We start from the raw sequence: 27,923 nt of genomic DNA on the forward strand, positions 1-27,923 counted from the left end.
ATCTCACCCGTTCCCTTCCCTCCCGCTGCGGGCCGAGCGTGAGCCACAGCTGAAAGAGGAAAAGAAGGGACCCTCGTTTCGCGCTGCAAAAACTGTACAGCTGTATATATCGTTGTACAAAGTTATAAAACACGCCCGACACAGGAAAAGTTTGAAAGTAATTTACACGGCTAGAATGCAACCACACATATTAATTTTCGTTCTAATGAATAATAAAGAACATCTTCAACAGATAACACCTCCACAAAGTGAATGTATTTTGTGTTTTGTATGTTTCTTTTTATGACCATTTTCCCCGATTTGTAAATCCCGCCTCTCGGAAGGCCTGCTCTATTATTTATCCATGCTCGCCGGCACCGGACAGGGCCGTGTCAAGGGAGTGTGTGTGTGTGTGTGTGTGTGTGTGTGTGTGTGTGTGTGTGTGTGTGTGTGTGTGTGTGTGTGTGTGTGTGTGTCTGTCTGTCTGTCTGTCTGTCTGTCTGTATATTTATTTATATTTATTCGCTTATTTGTTTATCGATTTATTATCATTTCTGAATTTTTCACTGATCTTATTTATTTGCCTTATTCATTCATTCATTGTTTTTCTCATGCATTTCATTTTATTTTATTATCTATCCGCTTTTCTCTTTCATGTTATTCGTTTGTTTATTTATTTGTTTGTTTACTTATTCATATATTAATTTAGTAATAATTATATCCATTTTCTTGTTTGTGTTTCCCCACTGAGTCAAAGCGGTATGCCTCATTGAGTAACTGAACTGAACTCATCATCATAACATCATCATTATAAATGTCATATATTAAGATAACAATAACAATAAATGATAAATGAAATGTTGACGAATGTTGTGATAACTACTAATTTACTTCTTTTTTTTAATTCTCAAAATATTGCAGTTCTCAAAAAGCACGTCAGCGAACAGTACCAGGTCACTTCCGGATGATGTCAGAATCTCCAAGGCTAAAAGCGAATGGAATGAATGAGTGATTCGCAGTAATGAACTGGTTCCAACGGAATTAATTATCACTCAGGGACATATCTTGGGATATTGTATGACTGCATAACGTGGACGGGCAAAAAGGAATAGTTCACGGGAATTCAGAAAAGACGTTGATCCGCTGTGCTACTTTCTGTTTTGGGTGGCATTCCTCCATTTGCTGATCTAACCGTCGACTGAAATAAGGCAAAGGAATTCCCCGAACTGAAAAGGTGAGGAAACAGTGGCACGAAAGATTATATTATAACTGTAGGCGATCATAGGCATTCTGTCTCGATTGCGCTTCCGGATTAGCAGGAGAGATTCTGAATTCATGTGAGTGATCTTTTTTGACGGATAGTACCTCTTGATTAAAGTACATTATGCCACTGTTTGTTACACTGACATAATGTGATGTATTATATATAATACTTCTCTAGACCGCCCCCTCCCTTTATAAAGTTTGAAAATCAGTTTTGTTGAGGGAGAGGGGGGTGAATTATTTTTACCACTGAAAATTTACGAACTGTTTCTGAATAAAGCATTGTTGTTGTTTTATATCAACAGCAGGAAGTTGTGTGTGGGGAATAGTAATGTATTAGAAAGGTATGGAATTTACCCATCTTATGTACAATGATCCACTAGTCTAATTTGATTTCAAATGAACCATCTTACAGTTGCTTTTCCACTTTCACTTCTGGTTTAAGACATCAAAATGGAACTGACTTGGCAGCAGATTACTTAATTGCCTAGAGACGTGTTTCTTAATTGGGAGCATGTTTGCATGCTAGTGGCTAAAGAGTGAGTGGCTAGGGCAAGGAGTATGTGTGCAAACGACTGTGAGGCAGGAAGTAGGTTTTATGCTTACCTCACGGCAAATTGCTCAGAAGGCTACCTATCCTTGACTTGTGAGAACCTATAACCAGTCTTGCCCTGAGGTGGAAAAAAGAAACGCACCTTCCTAGTGTGTCTTGCAAGAACCTTGTTTTATTAGCGTGTAAGAAAAACGCCTTCATACTGTTACTGTGATGTTTGAGGTAATGATAAGCTGTTCACAGATCATAGTTAATAAGGCTGCATGTGGCGGAAAGCTTGCAGTGGTCTGGGCTGCCAATGAACCAGGTTGCTCAGGGAAATATTGACATTTTCTTGACACTATGACTGTCATCAATCTTATGTCTTCAAATTCAATCTTGACAGTGTACCCATACTTTTATGTTCAGCACTGCATGGTGCAGATAAAACAGAAAAGAACTGATGGAGGATAAGTAAACTGAAAAAGAGAAGTGAATAATAATAAGCCATGTTAGGAACTGTGCTTACCTTCAGATCTCCTGTTAGACCAATTCAATTGCTGTAGTGGTCCCCAAGTATAAACCAACACAGCTCTAATCTTTATCAATCCAACTTGAGCAAGAGGCTTAGCTTAGGCAAGTGCAAGCTAAAGGGACAGGAGAGAGAGCTCCTTCGTGAAGAATGCCAAGGAGGGAGCCTCAGATGCAGAGGCTGGAAGAGAATTCCAAGACATTTTTACCAGAAAGTGAATGGATGTGCTGTCGAAGATGGATGTGTTTACCACCTCTAGCAAGTAAAGAACATGTAGTGTATTAATTAATGAATGTGCTTGCCTTTGAATGAATAAAAAAAAAAAAAAAAAAAAAAAAAAACCGTCAAGAGAAATGGGTTGTTTACGTCTGTCACGCAGGTTTTTTGAGTAATATTTCAAACTTAATGTACCATTTTTATTGATGATCAATGATTTTATTATCACAACAAATGAATATATTATATAGATCAGCAATGATTTTATTATCACAACAAATGAATATATTATATAGATCAGGTCTGTATGAACTGAATTTTAATAAGGTTTGTACAAGTTTATTTGTTTCTGACCACTTCATGTTCAGACACATTGCCATGTCACAAAATGGCACCAACATTTTGGATGTTTTTAATAATTTTCAACACATTTAAGACACAAGAACAAAACAGATTCTCACAAAATTGTTGCAGACATTTCACTGTTCAGTTGCAATCCTGATAACATGTGAAACATTTGAATAATCATTGTAAACAGTAAACACATGTTTATATTGAATCAGACTGAGAGACCCCCATTTCCAAAAAAAGTTCTGGAGACTGACCCATTTTCATCTTCCAGGTAGTCTATGCTCTTCATGACTATCTGATGCACTTCATTTTGCCACCTTCATACTCCAGCCAGATGCATTTTCTTTCCCACGGTAAACTGACATGTCCACTGCGCCAGGTTTTGTGAGTCACATCTCCAGATACCAGTTCATTTCCAAAGAAAAATATGTATTTCATACCGTTCTTTTTACATCAAGACATGATGTTGGTCGATTTTGCCATCATCTGTCTTCCATGCTTTCTGAATTAATTGTCTGGACAGTGCTCTGACAATGTTCATTGAAACAAACCTGGTTAGCAAGTATTTAGATATATTTATATACTACATGTTAATAAGCAGAGCATGAAGTATATCTAAGTTGTGCATTGCGTAAAATGTCAACAAAATTGTACTTACGAACTAAGGGATCCTATGCTGCCTTTGTAAATTCACGTTTGCAGTCAGTATAATACTGTTTTCATTCTTTATGAAATGTCATGACTGGTAAGAAACTGTAAAACATTCATAAAAGCAAACTTGCGTCTTCTACCAATTTAATATAAAAGACATGAAGTTAAAAATGTTTGTTTCCTTTTGACCCCAAAGAGTTCTCTTATTTTCTGTATGGTATCTGTCATCTGCCACAGTGTCCTAATAACAGGGGCATAGGACAGCATCAGCGTGGCAGCAGTCGGTCACAAGTACTGTACCGCGCTACAACACTTTCCTCTGGTGACCCCTTATACCACGCTTGCATAATCCTGGCTTGCTCTTGCCTTGCGACTCTTTGTAAGGCGCTCTCTCATGGTCAGAAGTGTGAACAATAATTATTAAAAATCAAAATCTAATTATGTTCCTCCCCACCTACAGGGGTAAACTTTATTTTGGTGTCATATACTGTACCATGTCAAACTGATGCAAACTAGGCCTATTGGTTTGCTCTGCTTGGCCAAATTTCGCGCGGCTAACAGTGAAAAGATGGGCCCACCGCTCTCAGCCAATCAAACGCCTCTAAAAACTATAAGCGCTTAATCATTCCTTTGGCCAAGGCTCTCCACGCCATCTTGTCAGGTTTACGCTCTGTCTCGTCTTACGCTTTTTTCGGCTGTTCAGCGTATCCTTTTGGCCTTATTTTGTTGCATGCGGCTTGTGTTTATTGTATTCTTACATTCTGTGTACTCGATTCGACTCGGCACCCTCGATTCGTTCGATTTTTTCTGCCTCTAAGTCGATCCTGTCTTTCCTTTCTCTGTTGGGGGTCGGATTTTCGCTGGGTGCCTAAGCGCGGGTTCCATGCCTCGTGTGCCATACCACGAAGGCAGGGAATCATGATGCTGGGATTGAGACTCGGTAAGAGACTCTCCCAGGCCCGGAGCTCATGATTCCTCCCGATACGGACCGCGGCGATGCGTCGTTAGACGCTGATCGTGTGTGTGTGTGTTCGTGTGTATGTGCACAAACATGAGTTTGCACAGACACACACAATCATGTAAGTGAACTGTGTATAATGGAACATGATTGTTCACCGGTTGACAGATTCACACAGGCATGGACCCTGAACACAAGAGACGCCTCCAGAGGCAGCGCAAAAACCTGCTGGAGAACATCAGTGACTACGATGGCATCATTACTGGACTGTTTTCTGAAGAAATCCTTACTGCGGCAATGAAAGAACGAGTTGTGAGTGTTGCTTCAGGCCCTTGATGACTGATGTTGATTCCAGTGCTGTTGTGTGCACACCTGCTTGTCATGTGTGTGTGTGTGTGTGTGTGATAAAACAGATCCCATCGTTTGTTTTATCTCTATTATCTGTTCACACACACCCCACCTCTCACCCATACAGATACTTAGTTTAATTCCTTGATAGTCAACTCAAACCCCACCTTCCACTGACAGCCCTCACCTGTCCACACCTGACTAGTCACCACTTGTTTTGCCTGTCAGAGAATCACCTGTCTGCAGTCTAGTCACACCCACCGCCTGTTATACCAGTCAGAGAATCACCTGTCTAGTCACACCCACCACCTGTTATACCAGTCAGAGAATCACCTGTCTAGTCACACCCACCACCTGTCATACCTGTCAGAGAATCACCTGTCTAGTCACACCCACCACCTGTTATACCAGTCAGAGAATCACCTGTCTAGTCACACCCACCACCTGTCATACCTGTTAGAGAGTCACCTGTATACAGTCCAGTCGCACCCACCACCTGTTATACCAGTCAGAGAATCACCTGTCTAGTCACACCCACCACCTGTTATACCTGTCAGAGAATCACCTGTCTAGTCACACCCACCACCTGTCATACCTGTCAGAGAATCACCTGTCTAGTCACACCCACCACCTGTTATACCTGTCAGAGAATCACCTGTCTAGTCACACCCACCACCTGTCATACCTGTTAGAGAGTCACCTGTATACAGTCCAGTCGCACCCACCACCTGTTATACCAGTCAGAGAATCACCTGTCTAGTCACACCCACCACCTGTTATACCTGTCAGAGAATCACCTGTCTAGTCACACCCACCACCTGTTATACCTGTCAGAGAATCACCTGTCTGGTCACGCCCACCACCTGTCATACCTGTCAGAGAATCACCTGTCTAGTCACACCCACCACCTGTTATACCTGTCAGAGAATCACCTGTCTAGTCACACCCACCACCTGTCATACCTGTTAGAGAGTCACCTGTATACAGTCTAGTCACACCCACCACCTGTTATACCTGTCAGAGAATCACCTGTCTAGTCACACCCACCACCTGTTATACCTGTCAGAGAATCACCTGTCTAGTCACACCCACCACCTGTTATACCTGTCAGAGAATCACCTGTCTAGTCACACCCACCACCTGTCATACCTGTTAGAGAGTCACCTGTATACAGTCTAGTCACACCCACCACCTGTTGAACCTGTCAGAGAATCACCTGTCTAGTCACACCCACCACCTGTCATACCTGTCAGAGAATCACCTGTCTAGTCACACCCACCACCTGTTATACCTGTTAGAGAGTCACCAGTATACAGTCTAGTCACACCCACCACCTGTCATACCTGTCAGAGAATCACCTGTCTAGTCACACCCATCACCTGTCATACCTGTTAGAGAGTCACCTGTATACAGTCTAGTCACACCCACCACCTGTTATACCTGTCAGAGAATCACCTGTCTGGTCACGCCCACCACCTGTCATACCTGTTAGAGAGTCACCTGTATACAGTCTAGTCACACCCACCACCTGTTATACCTGTCAGAGAATCACCTGTCTAGTCACACCCACCACCTGTCATACCTGTTAGAGAGTCACCTGTATACAGTCTAGACACACCCACCACCTGTTATACCTGTCAGAGAATCACCTGTCTGGTCACACCCACCACCTGTCATACCTGTTAGAGAGTCACCTGTATACAGTCTAGTCACACCCACCACCTGTTATACCTGTCAGAATCACCTGTCTGGTCACACTCACCACCTGTCATACCTGTTAGAGAGTCACCTGTATACAGTCTAGTCACACCCACCACCTGTTGAACCTGTCAGAGAATCACCTGTCTAGACACACCCACCGCCTGCTATACCTGTCTATACATGTCTAGTGACACCCGCCACATAGTATTGAGATGTTAAACGTGTATTTGATCTTTTGCGTGTGCATACACATGCTGCTATGGCCTTGTAACAAGATCCATTGGCCTTGCTCAAACAATCCTCCAAGGAACTGAAAAGGTGGGGGTGTGGGGGCGGGGGGGAGGATGGAGGGGAAGACTGGAAAGAATGACTGACTTGCAACATTGCAAAGACCCAGGCTTTGACACAACCGACAGTCCTGGAGGAATCTGGTGAACAGTTCTTCTGTGTGGCACCCAAGTGACCCTTCACAGAGTTAAGAACGAAAAGGAGAAAAAGAGAGCATGCCTATTTGATTTTCAGCATATGTGTACACATGAAGTTGATCAAGGCACAAGCAGATCCCCGAATATGTTGACCAGGGAGATAGGAAAATTATCCACCCTTAAACCCATCAGGTACAGCCAGGATTCCAACCCAGATTGAAAGTCCTACTTGGCTATTGTGCTGGTAAGAACAGTTCAGTTTGACAATCTAAGTGTTTCTTGAACGCTACAAGTAAAATGTCTGGCATTGAGTACCCCATCAGGTCAGTTTAAGTTTATCAGTTCTAAGTGCCTGTCTGAAGATGAATGTGTGATAGTGCATACATTTGTTGTTGGACTTTTCAGCTATATATTCATTCACTCTCCTGTCCCTAGGCCCTCCCTTCACCTTCCTCCTTTCATCCCAAACACTTGCACATATACAGACACACATGCACACTTTCCTAACACTGAAAAGATGTTTAAATATAAAAAAAAAAAAAGATTTCCCTCCCTTCTGCTCTCAGGAAAAACCCTCAGGATCGGACCGACTGCGTGAGATTCTGGACATACTGCCCAAGAGGGGGCCGAGAGCGTTTGACGTGTTTTACAATGTCCTGGTGGAGTGTGGTGAAGGCATAGCGGCCGACTTCCTGTGTCCAGAGCGGGCTGTCGAGAGGAAGTCCAAGGCAGGACAAAAGCCCAGTATGCAGGAGTCCTCTGCAGTGTCGCCTCCTCTGCCAGAGGATGAGGAACTGCCCACAAGTGAGTTGTGTTGTTTCTTGTTTGTTTGCTTTTAGTTTGGTTGGTCAGCTGGTCGATTTGAGAGCATTGTTATATGTACATCCAGTGGAGTGATGGCCTAGAGGTAACGCGTCCGCCTAGGACGCGAGAGAATCTGAGCACGCTGGTTCGAATCACGGCTCAGCCGCCGATATTTTCTCCCCCTCCACTAGACCTTGAGTGGTGGTCTGGACGCTAGTCATTCGGATGAGACGATAAACCGAGGTCCTGTGCGCAGCACGCACTTAGCGCACGTAAAAGAACCCACGGCAACAAAAGGGTTGTTCCCGGCAAAATTCTGTAGAAAAATCCACGTCAGTAGGAAAAACAAATAAAACTGCACGCAGAAAAAAAAAAAAAAAGGGTGGCGCTGTAGTATAGCGACGCGCTCTCCCTAGGGAGAGCAGCCCGAATTTCACACAGAGAAATCTGTTGTGATAAAAAGAAATACAAAATACAAATACAAAATCTTGTTTCAGGGGGTGGGTGCTCACTCAGTCTGGCTCTGCAACTAAGCCATTATTGTCATCAGTAGGAGGCATAGTAGGTGGTATCCTGCATATGTTAGAATCAGAACGGGCAGTACTGAACACCGCCGAAGTGACAGCACCAGTGCTGGTGTGTGGCCTCCTGGTGACCGTACATGGATGGTTCCATGTGAACTGCCAGTGTTGGTACTGGGGAGCAAACCTGGGTGTGGCCATGTATGGGGTACTTGGAATGAGTGGCGTGGGAGTGATGCCACTGAAATAGTGCAGATAATTGGACAGGAAAAAAAAAACATACAGCAAACTGTTTCAAGCTTCTAAATTTGACCATGTTTCTCCTCTCCTTCGGTCTCTCCACTGGTTGCCTGTTTCTGGTCGAATAGACTATAAGCTATCCACTCTGACCTTTTCTGCAGTCAACAGATCTGGCCCCAAGTATCTTTCTGAACTCATCCATATCTATACCCCGTCTCGCCAGCTCCGTTCTTCCTCTGATACTCGACTTCTCAGGATACCTCACGTCAGAAGTAAGACCTGTGGACACAGATCGTTTTCTTTTCAATCGCCAAAGACATGGAACAAGCTCGCTGATAACCTCTGTCATTCTGATTCCCTCACATCTTTTAAATCTCATCTCAAAACTCACCTTTTCCCTCAGCAGTAAGTTCAATTGTGGCAGGTCCACTTCCTTTGCGTTAGCTGTGCTTGACTATGTATGTATACATATGTATGTGTGCATAACTACATGCATGTATATGAATGTGTATTGTGTGTGCGTGTGTTTATGTACGTTTGTGCCTGCCTATGTGTGCGTATGTGTTAGGGTAGCTGTTAGATACACATGTATTGTTAAAATGCGTGTCATCATATTTTGGTGTGTGTATGTAACATAGATGTAATGTTTTATGTTAACAGAGCGTTTTTGTAAAGCACCTAGAGCAGATTTCTGGATAGTGTGCTATATAAGTATCCATTATTATTATTATTATTATTTTCATGCCCACGTCTCATGCAATATTGTTATTGTTGAGATGAGTGCAGTGGCTGAATGCTGGGTCCTCGCTGAAATTTCCCAGAGTTTCTGATCTCCCAAGACAACATATCTGCATGCCTGCTGGTGCCTGAACCCCCTTTCTGTGTACTGATTTGCATGCAGAAGATCAAATACACTCATGCCAGCACTTACTTGGTGGATTATGGGAAAAAAGAACACATTCAGCATACACACACCAGAAGATGAGTGTGACAGCTTGAATGTCAGGGTAAAAACACATAAAAGCCGGTTTGAATACAATTGAATGTGGAAGTTGCATCCCACAAATGCAGAGGAAGAAGAGAAGTAATTGTTGAAACTGATGAAATGATAAAAACTGGAGAGAGAGAAAAAAGAAAGGTTTTATAATAGCATTTGTCTTAACCCTTCTAGCCTTTAACTCTCTCCATACGAACGGCGAAAGAGACAACGTTAACAGCGTTTCACCCCAATTACCATCATCAAAATATTGCAAGCGGAAGGCTCTTATACTGAAGAGGTGAATGTTGACAAAGAATACCACAATTCTGACGACGGGAGCTAAAGGTTGGGTCATTCAGACACCCACTGGACATCCGAGGGGTCTGTGTAGAGGAGAAGAGAGGACTGGCCGTACTGAGTGAGTTAAAGCCTTGTGCCTGTTCTGCCTTCCCAGGCTGGCATGTTTTAGCCCAGCTGCATCAACGGGGATGTGTGCTTCACTTCAGCACAATTTTATAACAACTGTGCAACCAGCTATGAACTTGACATAATGATTGACGGGCACAGTAGCCAAGTGGTAAAAGCCTTGGACTTTCAATCTGAGGGACCCAGGTTCAAATATTGATAACGGCGCCTGGTGGGTAAAGGGTGGAGATTTTTCTGATCTCCTAGGACAGCATATGTGCAGATTTGCTTGTGCCTGAACCCCCTTCATGTGTATACGCCAGCAGATCAAATACGCACTTTAAAGATCCTGTAATCCATGTCAGCGTTCAGTGGGTTATGGAAACAAGGTTATGGAACATACTTCCCTAAGTAAAGCAGACATTCTGAAAGTTCTTTCTTTCCTTATGTTTGGCAGAGCCAGGAAACGGAAGCTTATGTTTTTGTTTTCGTGTTGTTCAGAGTGGCCAGACCAAAACTCCCATGACCCATTCAGGGTAGAGGTGACCAAAGTGCCTGAAGGAGACGGTGGGATGAAAACACGCTTTGACAGAGCCAGGGAATGCATTGGAAGTGTAAGTATTGTAACTAAAATGCCACAAACTCTGAGAGTTATAAGATGTGTGTGTGTCAGTGTCAGGATGGGAAGAGAGGATAGGTGTGCTTGTTTCTTCGGTTTGGGGGGGGGGGGGGGTTTAAGGGAAAAAAAAGGAAGAGATTTTGCTTATTTTATTCTCTCCCCTCCTTGTGTATTTGTTGCACAGTTCTGCCTCTGGTGTTTGCTTTTCATGTCAGTCAACATACTATTTTTTCAAGTAGTTCTGAAAATAATTTTTGATTGTGTGGTTTTTCCTCATGGATGTCTGTTTCTGTGGGAGGCGCTGTGGCAGAATTGGTTAGGCGATGGACTTCTGATCCAGTGTTCACCGGTGATGAGGATTCGAGGCCCTTTGTCAGCATGGTTGTTCGACGGGCGCAATAGCCGAGTGGTTAAAGCGTTAGACTGTCAGTCTGAGGGTCCCGGGTTCGAATCACGGTGTCGGCGCCTGGTGGGTAAAGGGTGGAGATTTTTACGATCTCCCAGGTCAACATATGTGCAGACCTGCTAGTGCCTGAACCCCCTTCGTGTGTATATGCAAGCAGAAGATCAAATACGCACGTTAAATATCCTGTAATCCATGTCAGCGTTCGGTGGGTTATGGAAGCAAGAACATACCCAGCATGCACACCCCTGAAAACGGAGTATGGCTGCCTACATGGCGGGGTAAAAACGGTCATACACGTAAAAGCCCACTCGTGTGCATACGAGTGAACGCAGAAGAAGAAGAAGCATGGTTGTTGTGTCCTTGGGAAAGGCTCTTCACTCAGCTTTTCCTCACTCCATCCAGATGTCAATGGGAATCGTAGCTGTTGGGGAAGGCGACAGGATTTCTTTTTTTTATTTTTATTTTTTTCATGTTACTGTCCCTGTTTTATGTATGTATTGTACAGTCCTACTCTGGTGCTTACCTGTCATGATAATTTGAGTGTTGGCTTTGTGGTAACACTTTGCCTAGAATGTGGGAAAATCAAGGGGTACAGGATCAAATCATACAGAATTATCCCCCCCCCTCTACTAGACCTTGAGTGATAGTCTGGATGCTAGTCATTTGAATCAGACGATAAACCATGGTCCTGTGTGTAGCATGCACTTAGCACATGTAAAAGAGCACATGGCCAAATTTCATAGTAAAAATCCACTCCACTATACATATATGTGTGTGCGTGTCAAGTCAAGTCTAGAATCTACAGAATCTTTACAATCATGAAGGCGGCAGAGAAGGGAAAGAAGAAGAAGTCAAAATGATCTTTATTGCGGGTAAAAGAATGAGCTCATACAGCGTTTTTAGATCCTGCCCTCAGAAAAAAAAAAGAAGAAGAAAATACAAAAATGGAAGAAATGGGGAAGTGGGGGCCTGGAAAGAATAATATAGAAATAAACAATTACAAGCAAAACACAAGAAATTCTATCCAAAAAAAACAACAACAAAAACAATACAATGTGTGTGTGTGTGTGTTTATGCGCATGCATATACACATGACTGAAGCCTGACTGAATGGCACAGGAAACAAATGATGAGCGCTTAACTCACTCGGGACGACAAGTTTTCTCCCTTGCTTTTCCCCACAGACGGCCCATTTGTAAGGGTTTGGAAAAAAAAATTACAAAAAATACAAAATACTGTGTAAGAAAATGAAACTTTCAGAACTGGTTTATTACGTGTTGAGCTATTACATATAAAAAAAAACCCCTCAAATTTCTCATCTTATTTTTACAGTTTCGCCATATGTAGAAAATACTGCCAATTTTTCACCCCGAATCACCATACCCATGCTCGCTTTCTGCATTAAATTCACTTTCTTCTTTGTCATCATCCACCTCTTCAATGTCCGACCCTTCAGTTTGTAGCATTTCAAGTACTTCGGCAACACTAAAACGTTGCCGTCACTGCCTTGTTCGCTTCACAACATTCTGAGAAGAGCCCGCTTTGCTAACAGGCTGGCACGCAAGCAGACAACCGGTCAGTGACTTTGTCAGAGTGTGCGAGATGGGCCACACATCCAAGGCTGACCAATCATACTGTTCAATTGTGGAGTGACCCAGAACAGCGCTATCTGCTTGGCTAATCACAAAATCACGTGTACAGCGCATGATGGAATTTTACTTTCGGAGAATGCTATTCCATTCCTTCGTCCGAATCCGAATACGTTTTGTGTAGGAATGCGTGAGCATTCCTTCGCCCGGAGAGAGTTAAAGGCAACTCTCAGTCAGCTTTGCCCAGGCAGACAGCCTGTTGTGGAAACAACCCTGTGTTTGTGTAAAGCACTTAAAGCTCAGTGTCTGACAAAGATAGGCATTATATAATTATCCATACCAATCAGTCAGTTTATGCCATTCTCGCCTCTTGTGCTTGTAGGTCTACGCAATGCACAATGCTACCCGAGGCATCTGTCTTCTGATCAGCAATGAGTACTTCAAAGAAGCCAGAAGCAATGGAGAAAACCTGGATGACAGAGCTGGCACAGCCAAGGATACCATAGCACTGAATAATCTGTTCAGGCAGCTTCATTTCAAGGTGGTGTCCAGAGTGAACCTAAGTGCACAGGTAAGAGCGGTTTGTTTTCATTGAAGAATCATTGTCCACATTGTGGTGAGTTTCATTTGTGAAGTTTAATGCGGCTTAGTTACTTTTGCATGTTCGTTTGATGTACTGTTTTGTTGCTGTTGGTTTGCATTACAAAATTTTACTTATCATTAATCAGGTGTGAGGGGAAACAGTTTTGTTTTTCATGACTTTTTTTTCTAAAGTACTCCATTATCTTGGAGAAAAAAAAGAAAAGAAGGGAAAACACTTTTGAAGTTATCAAAGCCATCTTGTGTACTTGTATACATAGCCAGTCACACACTCTAAATTCTTACGGACAACAAAGATTGTTTGTTGTTGGGTTTGATTTTTTTGCACTTCTTTAATTTGTCGCATGAGATGATAAAATCAGGTCCCTTGTGCAGTACGCACTTAGCGCATGTAAAAGAATCCCAGGCAACAAGAGAATGATGCCTGGCAAAATTCTTAGGAAAAAATCTACTTTGATAGTAAAAAAAAAACAAAAACTTGTTGACAGAGAAAGAAGGTGGCACTGCACTGTGGTGATGCACTCTCCCCACAGAGAGCAGCTCGTATTTACATCGAGGAATCTGTTGTGACAAAAAAGCAATGCAATGCAATGCAATGCAATACAATACAATACTATGCAATACAATACAATACAATACAATGTATTGGAAGAATATGTATGTAGGAAGAATAATGTGCAATATGCAGGATGAATGTACAATGGAATATGTCTGATGCTAACGTCCATATTCTAAATATATTTCTGTTAATAATTACGATGTAATAATTGCAATGTTTTTAAAAGCGAATATGTGAAATGCTTTTATTTGAGAACATATGTTTATTACTCTTGTTTAATCAAGTAATCCGCGTGTGTGGGGTGGGTGGGGGGTGGGTGGGTGCGGGTGTGTGCTGATTATCTGGTTGCGGTTTTCCGCAATTTATCTTTTTTCTTATCTGTCTATTATAATCAATGTGCAGTATAGTAGGCTATGTTTATAATTATATTCAAATAATGTTTCTTAATTCTTGCTGTTTTTGCATTAAGAATACCAGTTATTACCTGCAGTGTGTGGATGTATGTATGAAACGGTGTATGTGATATTTTTTACATTTGTGTCTTCGTAATATTCGTAAAAGCTGTTGTTGACTTTTACAGTTATGGTCCCCTTGTTGTTTACTTGTCTATGTTGTGATAATGCACCTGACCAAATTTCTCCAGTTGGAGATAATAAAGTTATTCTTATCTTATCTTATCTTATCTTATCTTACAATACAATACAATACAACACTTCTTCATTATTGGGCTGCAACTCCACGTTCACCCGTATGTATGTGAGTGGGTTTTTATGTGTATGACCATTTTTACCCCACCATGTTGGAAGCCATACTCCATTTTGGGGGGATGTACATACTGGGTATGTTCTTGTTTCCATAAGCCACCGAGCGCTGACAAGGACTGCATGGTCTTTTACATGCGTATTTGATCTTTGCTTGCATACACACACGAAAGGGGTTCAGGCACTAGCACGTCTGCACATATATTGACCTGGGAGATTGGAAAAAATCTCCACCCTTTACCCACCAGGCGCTATTACCGACATTCAAACCTGGGACCCTCAGATTAAAATTCCTACGCTTTGTACCGCTTGGCTATTGTGCCCATCAGTACAATACAATACAATACAATAGTACACAATGCAACGCAGTACAATGCAATGCAATACAATACAATATAATGCAATGCAATACAATACAATAGTTTTTATTCATTCCATGACAAGGTTGCTGATCTGTCTTTCAGGAAATGGTGCAAGAGGTGAAGACTCAGGCGGTAGAGGTTAAGCCCACAGATAACTGCTTCGTCTGTTGCGTGTTGACGCATGGAGAGCGCGGAAAGGTTTATGGGGTGGATGGAAAGACTGCTGATTTGGATGAGCTGAAAGCAGCTGTAGCTGACAACTGTCAGTCACTGATCGGAAAGCCAAAGCTTTTCTTCATTCAGGCCTGCCAAGGAAGTGAGTGCATTATTAAGTCAAAGGGTGTATGTGTGTGTGTACATGTGTGTGGTGTGTGTGTGTGTGTGTGTACATGTGTGTTGTGTGTGTGTGTGTATACATGTGTGTTGTGTGTGTGTGTGTGTACATGTGTGTTGTGTGTGTGTGTGTACATGTGTGTTGTGTGTGTGTGCGTTTTTCTGTGGGTGTTGTGTTTGTACTTTGTGAGTGCCCAGTTCCTCCTTTCGATCAAGTATTTTTTTTCAACATTTTCAAATTTCAGTACAAAATGATATGGGTGATACATGCTTTGTGTATACCATAAAATTTGGACTGTTAAGCGCATGATCATATAAGGCGCGGCTGGCTCCTACCCAGAGTTGAGTGTGCCATGGGCTAAAATGGGGAGACTTGGACCACATAGTTGAGTGTCATCCACTTCACAGATGCGTCTTTGGGTGTGTTTCTCTAATTAAATGACTAGCACTGCAAGTGTGTGTATCTCTCGGGCCTGGTTGACATCGGGATATCATTATGAAAGGAAGCGTTGAGTACAGCCTTGTCATGAAGTCCCAAACCAAAATGGACCTCCATAGCAACATCGTCATCACTGTCATCCTCCTCCTCCTCCTTCATCATTACCAATATAAACAAAAATGTTCCAAAGTCTGTGGCCTTTCATGCCCATCCACTTCCGTGCTTGGGGTGAGTCCTGTCAATGTCTTCAGTGTTTGCAGATTCATGGGGGGCTGTTGCTGGAGGGACGTGGTGGCGGTCTCCACTCTGAGGAGGGACACTCACCCAGTCTGGCTCCATGACTAAGCCATTATTGTCGTCAGTAGGGGGCTTAGTAGATGGTATCCTAAGTACATTAAATCAGAACAGGCACCACTGAACACCACCAAAGTGACTCAGCAGCAGTGCAGGGTCTCTTCTGGTGTGTGGCCTCCTGGTGATGTAACATTGATAGTTCCCTGCGGACTGCTGACGTTGGGAGTGTGACAGACGAACCCGGGTGTGGCTGTGTTTGGGGGACTTGGAATGAGCAGCGTTGGAGCAAAGCCACTGAAATGGTGCAGATGACAGGGCAGCAGCAAAACAAAACAAAAAAAAAGAAACTTGTCAGACATGTGCAAAGCACAACTTCAGTTACAAATTCAGTGACAAAGCAACACAAAAATAAAGATACAGCGACATCAAAGATACACACTACCACACACACTAACAATTACTGGTAGTCACATTTATTCATTCATTGTCGTCATCATTTCCACTGAAGCCACTGAAAGCTTAGTCTTCAGTGTCAGAATTGAACAACAGAAGCACAGCTTCTTCTGCCATGGCATAGCTGACCATGGCCTCGTTTTCATTGTCAGATGAATCCGAGTCTTGCTGGCTGGAGCTGGTGGCTGCTCTGTCATCTGCTACATTCAAGAGTCCAGCTTTGCGAAAGCCATTGATGATTGTAGATTGTTTTACTTTTCCCCTTGATGTCAGAATCCATCGACAGACCTCTGTGAAGCTTGCTTGTCGCATACGTCCAGTTTTGGTGAAAAGACTTGTCGCCACTGGTCATCCATGTTTCCCAATCGATAGACAGTGCCACTCTGAAAGCACGATTAACACTGATAACAAGAGGTTAAAGATTTTGGGCAGGCCACCTGGGAATCACTGCTGGGATGGAGTTAACTCTCTCCGGACGAAGGAATGCTCACGCATTCCTACACAAAACGTATTCGGATTCGGACGAAGGAATGGAATAACATTTGCTCGCGTGCCAGCCTGTTAGCAAAGCGGGCTCTTCTCAGAATGTTGTGAAGCGAACAAGGCAGTGACGGCAACGTTTTAGGGTTGCCGAAGTACGTGAAATGCTACAAACTGAAGGGTCGGACATTGAAGAGGTGGATGATGACGAAGAAGAAAGCGAATTTAATGCAGAAAGCGAGCATGGGTATGGTGATTCAGGGTGAAAAATTGGCAGTATTTTCTACATATGGCAAAACTATAAAAATAAGATGAGAAATTTGATTTTTCAACACGTAATAAACCAGTTCTGAAAGTTTCATTTTCTTACACAGTATTTTGTATTTTTTGTAATTTTTTTCCAAACCCTTACAAATGGGCCGTCTGTGGGGAAAAGCAAGGGAGAAAACTTGTCGTCCCGAGTGAGTTAATCGATCTGATTGCTTGTTTTACGGTATCAGTAAGGTGGGCCCCCATACTGTCCAAAACCAACATGGTCTTGTTTCATCGGAAGAACCCTTCCATTCGCTTGTCACAGCACTCAATGAGCCACGTGTTCATTAGTGTTTTGTTTTTTTTTTTTTCTCAAGGCCTGACTAAGCGCGTTGGGTTACGCTGCTGGTCAGGCATCTGCTTGGCAGATGTGGTGTAGCGTATATGGATTTGTCCGAACGCAGTGACGCCTCCTTGAGCTACTGAAACTGAAACTGAAACCATCCACCCTTTCTTGTTCCCTTCAATAACAGTTCCTTCTGGAAACGTCTCCTTTGGCATTGTAACGCATTTAAATATGACCATTGGTAGAAGTTTTTCTCCGGATGCCGTGCAGTTCAGGACGCTAGTAAAATGGGTTTTCTTACGACCAGTTGTTTTCAAGCTGATGGACAACACGCCTTTTTTTTGTTTTTTTTTTTTGTTAAAGTCTGATTGAGAGATAGGTCAAAGGTCAGAGGAACCTCATTCATATTAATTATGTCCTGACAAGCAATGAAGTTCTCTGCTATTTTCTCCTGTGAGTAGTTCTGAAAGTTTGCGATTTTTTTCTTCGAAGTCAGGAGGCAGAGAGTCGTTTGTGCTCAGACAGAAAGACATTTGCATTCATAAATCTGAAATACTATGTTTCTTGTGTGTAAAGACCGTGTGTAAATTTAGAGTGAAAAAACGTAAACAGTTATCAATAGCACGCTTTTACAGTGAGTTTCATGAAGAGTCAAAACCAGTTTTGAAACATAATGTGAATCTAAAAATAGACTGGAAACCGATGGCAACAACTTAATTTGACCTGAATGCATCATCGGAAAATCCGCAACATCGAGAAAAATCTGTAAACAAGCCGCACCGTTATTTTAGCTGCAAGGGTCAAAGTTTGTGGGAAAAGTTGCAGCTAGTAGTCTGAATTTTACAGTGCACATTTTTGTGCTGTTGTGTTTCAGTATCATGAAGGGGGTGTCAGTGTGCGTGGACCAAGTTATACATTCTTTCTGCATTTGTTAGTTCATGGGGTCAGCACCGCCAAGAAGACTTCTAGATTAGAAAGTCACATGAGGGAATTGATTGAGATACCTTTGACCCAGTTATAATAGTATGCTGGAATATACACATACCTGATGAGCATTAAATAGGTGGGGGTATATCTGGATTATATGGATTTGTGTATTGACTTTTTTTTCTTTTTTTGTTGTTGTTGTTGCTTGATTATGGTGGTTTTTTGCTCACATGTGTATTTATACACAACATGAATCTATGTAATATAATAACCCTGTGTTTTGGTTGTCTGTGCATGTGTGTGTGTGTCAGTGGTAAACGTTAAGGAATTCATTTTCTTTGCAAGTTCTTTGTCTGTCAATACAAAATTAATTTGGATTAAACCTAGAAAAAAAAAATCTTTCCATTCACACCAGTGATAGGTTTAAATCTTACAGATTAAAATGTATTTCTTGATTGTGAACAGTTTGTTCTGTTTAACCTCCAGATCTGCAACATTTTATTAGGTCATTCCCAGTTTGTTGCTGGAAGTGGAACATTTGTTTTGCTTTAAAAATGGCATATTTTATTTCTTGCCCGCAATAAAAAGAAAACTCTTTTTTGACAATGCACACAGAATGAAACAAACTATACCATTTAAATGTTTACTGTGTATGAATATTTTTAAGAGGGTGATGAATTAAGTGGAATGGACATACAGGTAATTTCAAAGGCAGCCATCTTGCTTGAAAAGTTTGGTCATTGTCAGAATCCTGCATTCAACTGAATTTCAATAGAGGAATCTCAATAATATACTATTGGAAAGAGGATGCTAATTAAAAAAATTTAAATAAAAAAAATTTGTGCATAAGCTTATATCTCTTACTACATAATGTTCCCAAATGACCACCAAAAATGAATAAATCTGAATTTCTGGCCACTGTCCGTTACTGACCACTGTCAATCATTGAACTGAATAATGTTTCTCAGGAATATAAACAGTGGTCAACTTCTGCCATTGTTTGGAGAGAAGGAAGCTGTGATAAAGATGGGAAGTTTGAAATTTTGACATATCTATATCATAATCATAAAATACTTTAAACAATGAAATGCCGTTTGATGTATGCTGTTAACGATAGAATTGCTCCATTTCCAGCACACTTTTTTGGGGTTTTACAAACATGCATTTCTGATGGCAAGCAATAATATGGTTTGGATCATTATGTAGTGGTAACCTCCCATCACCATTTCCATCCCCCTCCCTCCTCACACACACACATACACACACACCCCAACCCCTTCCACCACCAGTGTTTTTGGTTTTGTTGTTGTTGTGCAGCAGAAAATACACACGAAGTCTTTGCCTCTTTTCAACAGTTTTTTTCCACTTATTTTACTTTGCTTACAAGTTCGCCTTGCCTGACTGGTTTCTTTGCCGTATGAACAGAGAAGTTTGATGGCGCTGAGCCGGCCGCTAAAGGCAAGGGGGACACAGCCTCTGAAGAGAAGGGGGCAGGGGGGGAGGAGGAGGACAAAGACCTGCATGAGGCAACGGCAAAGATGGCTGGCGTCCAGCTCCGGGGACACGACCAAGTCAGACGCCGCCTCTGACGGCCAGCCGTCCCCCAGGTCGGACACCTTTGTTGCCATGGCAACTGTCCCAGGTGAGCAGGTGGGCCGAGGTGGTGTTGAGAATGATGGGGTTTGTATATGTTACATTTTTGACTCACTTGTGTAAACAAAGTGAGTCTATGTTTTAACCCAGTGTTCGGTTGTCTGTGTGTGTGTGTGTGTGTGTCCGTGTGTCTGTGTGTCCATGGTAAACTTTAACATTGACATTTTCTCTGCAAATACTTTGTCAGCTGACACCAAATTTGGCATAAAAATAGGAAAAATTCAGTTCTTTCCAGTCATCTTGTTTAAAACAATATTGCACATCTGGGATGGGCACAAAAAAAATAAAAAATGAAGCCTAATTATATGCAAACTGCATTTACTGTTATATTTAGATTTTTTGTATTCTCTAAACTTGGCACTTTGACCTCTTATTCTGACCCAACAACAAGAGGAGTCATTATTATCATTTTTTGTTCAAACAGGAACTTCTTTTGCTAAGCATGGAATTTTTATTTATTTTGCAAATGTTTTGGTGCAGATAGTAAAAAAGGGAAATCACTCTGTAATTAATGCTAGGGGACTTAATTTATCACAAGTGAGTCTTGAAGGCCTTCCCTCTTTTTTTTTCTTTTTTTTTTTTTAAGAAAAAATAAGACATGGTGGTTTTAATCCTTGAAATGTTCTTTATAAGATTTCCCAGGTTTGCAAACGTTTTAGACTTTCTCTCTCTTTTTTTGGTGGGGATGGGGTGTGGGTGTGGGCGTAAGGGGAGTGGAAATCATTTCTGTCATTGACAAATAAAGCACAGCAGTAAAATATCCCACCTGAATTTCAACTTAAAAACAGTGATTAAAAGAAAACAAAACCTACCCAAAATGAAAGGATCTTTCTCACAGCAAATCACAGTTCTCATCTATGGACCAGACTGTTCATTCAAATTTCAAGTGGCGTAAGATGTCAATCAAACTACTGTCCAGTTTTCTGTTTTATAACTTTGAAATTGTTTGCCTCTGTGTTCCTAAGGTGGGTTTTTTTTTTCATATAAATATATTTAAATTTTTGGATTAAAAAACCTGTATGAATGGTGGAAAGAGAGGGGAGTGTGCACATGAAGTCTGTCTGTTGGGGTGAGTGTCACAGTCTCTGTGAGAGTTTTGTCGCCCAGCTCAGATTTAGGAGTTGCGGGGAGAAGTGAAACCAGGGGTACATGATGAGACTTTCCAGGGAGAACTTGTCGTCACTTGCTTTTTAGGATGGCGGGGCGGCTGTTCTTAAATCACTCAGTACGGCCAGTCCTCTCTTCTCCTCTACACAGATCCCTCAGATGTCCAGTGGGTGTCTGAATGACCCAACCTTTAGCTTCTGTCATCAGAATTGTGGTATCTTTGTCAACATTCACCTCTTCAGTATAAGAGCCTTTCGCTTACAATATTTTGATGGCAGTAATTGGAGTGAAACGCTGTTGATGTCATCTCTTTCACCGTTCGTATGGAGAGAGTTAACACTCTTTTGGGATTCATTCACTGAAGTGAGGCAGTCCTACACATAATCTCAGTTTTGGCTGCCGGCAAAAGAGGGCGCTAGCCAGGGGGACAAAGGGGACGTTACCTACTTCCGGGAGGTTATCGGCCGTAGTTCTCTCATTTTCTCCGCATAAGCGGATAGTAGTTTGCACAGGACAGGAATGTCAGACCCCTGCCGGAGTCTGCACTAGTTGGGTCACGGTAAGTATGTTATTTAAACGTAATTTTAGATAGAAAATTTCCTTTTGCCAGTAGCCACCAGTATGGAAGAGTCTTTGATTTTGCAAAACTTTTGTATGTATTTTGTCAGATGGAGAATGAGGTACAAGTCTGGTATATGTTTAATCATTTGTCAGCAAAATGAGCTCCAGTTTTTAAGATTTTATCTCCATACAGTTTGAAAGATTATCTAGTTCTCTGGATTGTCGCACACACACACACACGTGCAACCACTCACATGCACGTGCAGTGCACACATGCATGCACGCACGCACACACACACACACACACACACACACACACACACACATTCACTAACAAGTAATTGATATAAAATGTTAATGTAACTAGAATTGATATAAGAGATCCATGTGACAAAATGAGTTGAAGTGTGTAAGTTCTTTTGGCTGGATGGGATGCAGAATAAAAAGTGTGTATATTTGTGTCCACAGATTACTTGCCATGTCAGCGGACAGGTTTGATGGCGGTAACTGGCCACTAGAGAATACATGTTGCTATTGCTGAAATTGGCACAAATCGCTCTTTTGAAAAAGAATATTCACTGGTTTACTTGCAGATTGATGTTCCTGAAGACGGGCGCCATAGCCGAGTGGTTAAAGCGTTGGACTTTCGATCTGAGGGTCTCGGGTTCGAATCACGGTGACGGCGCCTGGTGGGTAAAGGGTGGAGATTTTTACGATCTCCCAGGTCAACACATGTGCAGACCTGCTAGTGCCTGAACCCCCTTCATGTGTATGCGCAAGCATAAGATCAAATACACAGGTTAAAGATCCTGTAATCCATGTCAGCGTTCGGTGGGTTATGGAAACAAGAACATACCCAGCATGCACACCCCCGAAAACGGAGTATGGCTGCCTACATGGCGGGGTAAAAACGGTCATACACGTAAAAGCCCACTCGCGTATATACGAGTGAACGTGGGAGTTGAAGCCCACGAACGCAGAAGAAGAAGAAGAAAAAGATGTTCCTGAAAATTTGCCTTGTGATATCAGCCGGGTCTGTTTTGTCTGTCTTTTTACTTTCAGACTTTGTTTCATGGAGAAACACCAACTGGGGAACCTGGTTTGTGCAGGCCATTGCGTACATTTTCTCACGCTTTGCGTACAAGTATGATATCAATCAGCTCATGACCAGAGTAAGTATTGTGACATTGACAAGTTAGATATGGAGTTGGTTTACAGTTGATTGTTGGTGTGATTTTTTTAAATGAGCAAATTAACTGATTTGTCTGTTATGTGTGTGTTTAGGTTAGCTAATTTTTGTTTGTCAAGCATGCAGTAATGTGTGTGTTTGTGTGTGTGAGGATACCATGCTGTGTTCTGCAAAAGCTGTGTTTAGGGTTCAAATTAATGACTGCCCAAAACGAAGACTTTGAACTCCAATTGCATAAAGAATAACATCAACAGTCACGCGCACATGCATGTACAAACCTACATGCATGTATGTACACTCCTGGTTAACAGCAGCTGATGTGTTGGCAACAGTGGCAGAACCCACACAGGAATGGTCAAGACAGAGCTTGCAGGTTTCTGTGACCCACCCAGCTCAAGGTCTGTCTTGATGGAAGCCAAGTTTGATTGGATGGCTGACAAGCGCAATAGCCGAGTGGTTAAAGCGTTGGACTTTCAATCTGAAGGTCCCGGGTTCGAAACTCAGTAACAGCGCCTGGTGGGTAAAGGGTGGAAATTTTTCCAGTCTCCCAGGTCGACATAATTTTTGTGCAGACCTGCTTGTTCCTGAACCCCCCCGTGTATACGCGAGTTGAAGATCAAATTATCACATTAAAGACCCTGTAATCCATGTCGGCGTTCGGTGGGTTATGGAAGCAAGGACATACCCTGCATGCACACCCCCGAAAACAGAGTATGGCTGCCTACCTGGCAGGTAAAAACAGTCATACACGTAAAAGCCCACTCGTGTACATACTGTACGAGTGAACGCGGGAATTGCAACCCACAAACGAAGAAGAAGATTGGATGGCCCAGCAGTCATAGAGTTCAACTTGTGTTATGTGGATCACTGAGTTTTTTTGTGGTTCAAATCCAGGCAGGGTCTAGTGGGTTAAGGGTGGAGATTTTTCCAGTCTCCTACTTGAGCAAGTGTGCCAAACTGCTGGTGGCGTAATCCCCTTTGCCTGTATTGCAGTCAGAAGGTGAAATGTGCTTCTCATAGAATGCATTATCCATGTCAACACCTATCAATTCTGGAAATATCCAGTGCTAAAAAAAAAAAAAAAAAAAAAAAAAATCCCTGAAACATGGCTGCCAAAATGATAACTGTTCACCACATGGACTCATTTAATTTTGCGTCTTACAGTCCAAAAGGCTTAAGTATGACAGTGACCTGGGTATCGACAGTCTTGTGCTATGCATGTCACACTATCTCTGGTTGTTGCCTGCTACACACTTGATCAGAATGACAGTCTTCCACTTGTTGAAACACTGGATTTTTGACTCACTTGTGTAAACAAAGTGAGTCTATGTTTTAACCCGGTGTTCAGTTGTCTATGTGTGTGTGTCTGTGTGTCCGTGCTAAACTTTAACATTGACATTTTCTCTGCAAATACTTTGTCAGTTGACACCAAAGGAAAAATTCAGTTCTTTCCAGTCATCTTGTTTAAAACAATATTGCACCTCTGGGATGGGCACAAAAAATTTTTTTTAAAAGAAGCCAAATTATATGCAAACCGCATTTACTGTTATTTTTTTATTTTTTTAATTCTCTAAACTTGGCACTTTGATCTGATATTGCAAACGGTTTGGTGCAGATAGTAAAAAAGGGAAATTAATCTGTAATTAATGCTGGGGGACTTAATTTGCTTTAAACTGATCTTTCTCATCTTAAACATTACATTTTGAAATTATGCTCAATACATAAAAAGCTTGTGTGTTTTACTCTCATTGTACAGAGCTTTCACTATGTTCATTCGCCCAAGTGGTCTTTTTCAGGAAAATACTAAAATCAATACGATGAGTGGACTTTATATAGATCTATTGGCTGAGCCCTGAAGGTCATGGGCAAAAATCAGTTGCGTACACATATTTATACACATTCAAAGCACGTGCTCATATTCTTCACGAACGAGAACGACGCCATTTTGTTTCAAGTTGTTGACCTGCCCGTTCAATCCTATATTCAATTGACAATACACGATAACATGTGATGGAAAGTTGGAGAAGGAGACCATTAAATATTTATTCAGAGAAAGATTTGTGAACGCCTCATCACATACTGGATTATGCCCCAAACTGCCATAAAAATATCCACAGAATCAGTCGGAATTCACAGTTAAAAATTGTAAACCATGCGAGTTAATACCCTTGAATTGATGAAACAAAAAAATTTCCAGTCTTGACTTTTCGAGGACGTTTAGAAGTACTTGTACTTGGCTCTACATGTTATTAGTTTAACAAAATACTAAATTTTCATATCAACTTTAAAACTATAAAACTAGAATGAACATAAAAGAGAAATTGAATCGATCGACCGTGTCGTACTACATTCCCGGCGGGTGTAACTAAACTTGTACATCTATCTAAATCTAAAGAAAACGGCTAACTGTTGCAGTGTGATTGCGGCGATAGCCACATCTCCTTTACCGCGGACTTAAAAAGAATTTTTTTTTTTTTTTTATTGCCCTTAAAATTTTTTGAATGCCCAAGATACACCAGAATAATCTGATTTAAACAGCGTTCTCACTGCAAATACCACAATCGATTTATCGCCCTTTAAAAAAGTATGTTTAAATATTAAATTTTAGAACATCAGTTAAGGAGCCACGATAGTGTGATGGGTAAGACAGTTTCTTCTCACCCGAACACGCAGGGTTCAAATCTGGTTAGGACTTTTTTTTTTTTTTAACCTAAAGCTTTATAATAACAAATACAGAACACATTTTAACGATTAGATTTTTTTTTTTTTTAAGTGTATCACAAGTGAGTCTTGAAGGCCTTGCCTCTCTTGTTCCTTTTAAAACGTTTTTATTGCCTTAAGAGATTGTAGGGAAAAGACTTTAAAATGATTTCTTTAAAATAAAAAGAAAAAAAAGAAACATGTTTGTTAACTGTTTGAAGTTTGTGCTGAACAACTGTGGCATTCAGACTTGAGGTGTTTTTGTGCTGCTGAGAAAAGAGAGAGCAACATTGTAATATTCCTGTTTAACATTGACATTTGTTCCTAATACTCTAACAGAGTCATATCAGGACTGCTCAACAACAACAACAACAACAAAAATCAACTGCATTGAATACCAAACTCTTTTACATCTGAAAAAAAAAAAAAAAAGACAACACAAAAAAAGAGAACACATGCTAAAACCACACATTTCGTGACATACACTTGTGTGCTGATGTCAGGTGAACAAGCTGGTCAGTCGGGCGGAGACTTCCAAAGGCTACAAACAGGTGTCCATCTACAATTCCTCGCTGACCAGTGATTTCTACTTTTTCCCGGGCCTCCAACACAGCATCATGGAGTCACACTCGGAGGTGGACATCGGCAAATCCAACGTCACACCCGAGAAACCTGCCCCTGATCAGAGTGCCTCTCAGGAGTCAGTCCCACAACAGAAAACTCACAGTGGTAGCATCCTCTCTCAGCCTTCCGAAGGTGTGTAAGGAAGAGATGAAAATGTTGGACGGACTCTTATATGTGATTGATATGCTTGATGCTACGTACAGGAGTTATGGTCATGAGTATGCATGCTGTGTTATAATCATGATTCAAAGAATATGTACAGTAGCAATTACTGTTAAAACCATCACACAAGCCATTAAAATATAAAAAGAAAAAAAAAGTTAAAGTTTACGAGATCTTCTTGGTGCATGTGTGCAAAAGGTCCTATGTCTCTGATCATGCCACATGTGCATGCATGCGTACAAAGCGCGCGCGCGCACACGCAGACACACACACGCACGCACGCACTTTCACACACACGCACGCACGCACGCGCGCGGGCACGCACACACACACGCACACATACGCGCGCGCACACACACACACACACATACGTGCACGTACACACACACACACACACATTGACCACAGGTTCCCATAGTTCTGTAATTGTATTTGGTCATTTAATTTTTTTTTTTTTTTTTGCATTTCTGTCATGAAAAAAAAAAGTTCCTGTTTTTTCTGATCTGCAAAGGTTGTGTCTTCATACCTGCAGCAGTTTTCCCAGCAGTAGTTTAATGTTCCACAGATGTTGGACTGTTGCCTCTTTTTGCAGTTTGGTATCAAGTTGTTGTTTTATGTGTAATGCCTGATGATGGGCATTGCAGGGCACATCTTTTGGAACAAGTATCCATGTCAGGTTTTTAGTATTCACAACAATTGAGCTCTTCCTCTGTAAAATCAAGAAAGCAGTAGGCATCTCGGAATTCTTTCATGAGAGCAGTATTGTGGATACTCCTCTGCCAGATGGCAAAGAACTCCTTTCATGAGAGCAGTATTGTGGATACTCCTCTTCCTCTGCCAGATGGCAAAGAACTCCTTTCATGAGAGCAGTATTGAGGATACTCCTCTGCCAAATGGCAAAGAACTCCTTTCATGAGAGCAGTATTGAGGATACTCCTCTGCCAAATGGCAAAGAACTCCTTTCATGAGAGCAGTATTGTGGATACTCCTCTGCCAAACGGCAAAGAACTCCTTTCATGAGAGCAGTATTGTGGATACTCCTCTGCCAAATGGCAAAGAACTCCTTTCATGAGAGCAGTATTGAGGATACCCCTCTGCCAAATGGCAAAGAACTCCTTTCATGAGAGCAGTATTGTGGATACTCCTCTGCCAAATGGCAAAGAACTCCTTTCATGAGAGCAGTATTGTGGATACTCCTCTGCCAAATGGCAAAGAACTCCTTTCATGAGAGCAGTATTGTGGATACTCCTCTGCCAAATGGCAAAGAACTCCTTTCATGAGAGCAGTATTGTGGATACTCCTCTGCCAGATGGCAAAGAACTCCTTTCATGAGAGCAGTATTGTGGATACTCCTCTGCCAGATAGCAAAAGAACTCCTTTCATGAGAGCAGTATTGTGGATACTCCTCTGCCAAATAGCAAAGAACTCCTTTCATGAGAGCAGTATTGTGGATACTCCTCTGCCAGATGGCAAAGAACAAAACAGTAGTCCTGGAGTTCTTATAAACACTTGTAAATTGTTTGATATTGTAATATATCATGATTTTAAGTTATTCCGATATAATCATTGTGAATTACTATATAAATATTTCCAGTTGTGATA

At 41.7% G+C, this 27,923-nt stretch overlaps 1 pseudogene across 1 annotated transcript; it reads left to right on the plus strand.

Moving 5' to 3' along the window:
- Positions 1-939: 939 nt before the first annotated feature.
- Positions 940-27,642, plus strand: LOC143287464 (caspase-3-like; annotated as a pseudogene). The gene is made up of 9 exons (XR_013055967.1): positions 940-1,213; positions 4,651-4,794; positions 7,523-7,760; positions 10,407-10,519; positions 12,902-13,090; positions 14,904-15,117; positions 19,751-19,967; positions 22,709-22,818; positions 26,039-27,642. The product of XR_013055967.1 is annotated as a caspase-3-like (transcript).
- Positions 27,643-27,923: the final 281 nt, after the last annotated feature.

Source organism: Babylonia areolata, chromosome 11 (assembly GCF_041734735.1).
Source record: "Babylonia areolata isolate BAREFJ2019XMU chromosome 11, ASM4173473v1, whole genome shotgun sequence".
NCBI lineage: Eukaryota > Metazoa > Mollusca > Gastropoda > Neogastropoda > Buccinidae > Babylonia > Babylonia areolata.